Here is a 3345-nt window from a genome sequence, read left to right as displayed (position 1 = left end):
GGTGAGTTATGGAAGTTTAGGGTGATTCTGGGGGTCTCCAGATGAGTGATGGAAGTTTGGGATGATTTGGGGGCCTCAGGGTGAGTGATGGACATTTGAGGTGAACCTGTGGGTCTCTGGGGTGAGTTATGGAAGTTTGAGGTGATTCTAAGGGGTCTCAGGTGAATGGTGCAAATTCGGAATGAGTGGGGTTCTTGGGGGAAAGTGATGGACATTTGGGGTGGGGGATCTCAGGGTGAATGATGGAAATCTGGGATGCGCCTGGGGACCCTCAGGCATATGGGGTAACTCTCAAGCAGCTTTGTGAGAGACCCGGGGGTGCGGGGCGGGCAGCCACGTGCGAGAATCCTGGAAAACAAAACGTCCTCCATACAAAGGTTGATGTGACAAAAATGATAGTTTTCAGGGTTCCTTCTGCTGTAGCAAATTTGAAAATCAGTAAAAGGGTGGGAACACAGCCCACACCGCAGGAAAGCGGGGGTGATCGCCCTCGCCAATGGGTGTGCGAATGTGGCCTGAGGGCCCCCGCCCCGCGAAACCCTGGGTGAGGAAACTGCCCCCCGACGGGGCTGGGGTACGTGCAGACGGCGGGGCGTGGACCCCAGCCCCGGGGCTCGAAGCCGGGCTGTTTTCTCAAAGGGCACCTCAGGTGCATCCCGCTAATCTCTGCTCGTGAAGATTTTTTAGGAACAAGAGCACAGCGAAGGCGTAGGGTTTACGGGTGATTTCCGCTGGGAGATAACCCAGGGAGATAAGGATGCTAATCTCTGATTTATTCGGAGAAAAAAAAAAGGCTTGCAGAACCAGCTCTGCAAGTATCAGGGGTGGGGAAGAAAAACAGCTTTACGTGCATTTGGTCTCGGGTCCTCGGGTGGTGACAAACACCCCAGCCTCGTGAGCCGGGAGGCCTCGGGCTGAAGGTCGGACCCCGAGGACAGAGAAGGGCCACACACCGTGTCTCTGTGGGCTCGCCTCACAGGACATCCCCTGGGCACCGCGAGCGTCCTCAGAAACCCTCCCGGTCCGGTGGGACACGTGCCGTCCCAGGGGTCGCTCGGGCTGGCGCAGGCGGAGGCATCCCAGATCTCCAAATCCCGGCAGGCTGGTTCCATCCCTGGCCCTCCTGATGGGGCACCCGTGGTGTCCTTTCCCAAGGACGGGTCCCTGAGTCACAGGACGTCACAACTGTTGCGGGCAAGATGCCCCGTCCACCACGACCGCGTCCGTGGAGCCCAGCTCGCCTGGACTGACCAGGTTTTCAGAGACAGAGAGAGAGAGAGAGAGAGAGCTACTGACCCCTAGTGACCAAAGGTTCCAAACCGAAGCAACGCCCTGAAGACAAGGTGGACGGCCCCGGTCCCTGGCGGCAGGTTAGCGAGCTCTCTGCACGGACAGGTCCTCCTGAGTCTTGTCCAGTACCCGACGGCAAAGGGTCTGGAACTCAGGACATGCCCAGGCAGCAGGGAGAAGAAGCACGTAGGTCCTGTCCCCCAAAATGAAGTGCCGAAATTCGAGCCCTGGATACCTGGGAATGCGCTCTTATTTGGAGATGTGATCGAGTTCAGATGAGGTCATCGGGGTGGCCCTAAATCCAATGACAGGTGTCTTTACAAGAGACAGAAGAGGAGACACAGACCAGAGGACAAGCCACGTGAGGACGGAGGAAGAGACGGGAGGGACGCGGCCATGATCCCAGGGACGCCTGGAGCCCCAGATCCTGGAAGAGGCAGGAAGGACCCTCCCCTGGAGCCTCTGGAGGGAGCTTGGCCCTGCCCCGCCTGGATCTCCGTGGTCCTGCCCCGCCTGGATCTCCGTGGTCCTGCCCCGCCTGCATCTCATACTCAGATGCAGAGCTGGAGAAGGATGAGGTCCAGCCTCTTTAAGCCCCCATTCTGGGGCCATTTGTTATTACCTGAAAAGTACTAATATCCCCAAACTGACGCGTCAACGTCTCAGCTTCCTGACGCCCCTTGTCCGTGAACACAAAGTATGGCCATCAGGTGGCAGCAGAGTTCCCTGGGGGAAAAAAAAAAAAAAGTTTGTCCTGAAGGCATTTTGCCTTAAATCCAGCTATTTAGGTTAAATAAAGAAACGGACGAGTACCCGCTCATCTTTCACCCGCGGGCACTTCAAACAGAGTCTCAGGAAGATTTCCTAAGACTCCGGGGAGAGTTCTCATCTCCCAGAACCTGAACCCCCAAAATTTGGGGGAGGGCTTGGTGGTGTCCAACTTCTCCCCCACAAACTTAGGGATCCAGCATTCAGTCATCTGAACCTTTTCACATTTGTTTCTTTCCAGCGTTTACTGCCTCTCGGGGGCACAGAACACCCTAAATGTGGAATGAGGCTCTCAACAGTGAGACAGAAATATTCCGAAAGATGCAAAACACTGCTCCCCAAATGAGGGGAAACTTTGCAATTTGGGAGGGCAGCAAAAGGAATGTTTGGAGGGGAGAAATCAGGGAGGTCACCCTGGGGTCTGAGCTGCCCACCTTTGATTTGAGGGGTGCAGAGGGAACCTTGGGGTTTTTTGCGTGTGTGTGGGTTTTTTTGGTGGATCAGGAGATGTTTGCGTTCTCCGTGATATTCTGAAGACACAGCCTGACAGATGCAATATGTGCCTGAAATTCTGTCTTCTTATAAGGAACCCCGTCCAACTGGATGAAGGGCCACCCTGATGATGTCCTCTTCCCTAATGACATCGGCAAAAACCCTATTTCCAAATAGGGTCACGCTTCCCAGATACCAGGGCTTAGGATTTCGATACGAATTTTGGCGGGGTTACTATCCATGTCCAGCCACCAAAGGACCCTAGAGTGTCGTCCACCTGCTGATTCTGTGTCCTCAGGGGCAGAAAAGACCCTTGTCATCCTGGACAGGGAGCTCAGGAAACCGCCAAGCAAGACCCTCCACCCTGCCTTTGCCTTTGATGGGAACTTTTGGTCACTAGGGGTCAGTAGCTGCCTCTGAAAATCTGGGGCAGCTCAGCTGGGATTCAAAACAAAAATCGAAAGCTTAAATCGGAGGAGGGGGAGGGGGGAGAAAGAGTGAGTGTGGCAGGCCTGTCCCTACAACCCGGAGACGCCGCGGTGAGGAGGGGGTCAGGAGTTCTGCAACTGAGCAGGTGGAGGAGCTGACCAGAGGCCAGTAGAAGCTGAGGGACAGGGAGGCAGGAGCTTATGGTGAGCCTCAGGGGTGCATCTGTGCACCGTCCTAGCTGTGTCCCCCAGGAGGGTTATGGGGAGATCTGCGGTCTAGAGTGATGGGACAGGCTGAGCTGGGTCCCCAGGGCCGTCGCTCCTGCAGGACCACAGGGAGGGTCCAGGGGATGGGACAGGCTGAGCT

The sequence above is a fragment of the Neomonachus schauinslandi genome, chromosome X, assembly GCF_002201575.2.
Source record: "Neomonachus schauinslandi chromosome X, ASM220157v2, whole genome shotgun sequence".
In the NCBI taxonomy this organism is placed as follows: Eukaryota; Metazoa; Chordata; class Mammalia; order Carnivora; family Phocidae; genus Neomonachus; species Neomonachus schauinslandi.
The sequence above is the reverse complement of the archived record's forward strand: the minus strand, read 5'-3'. Positions refer to the sequence as shown.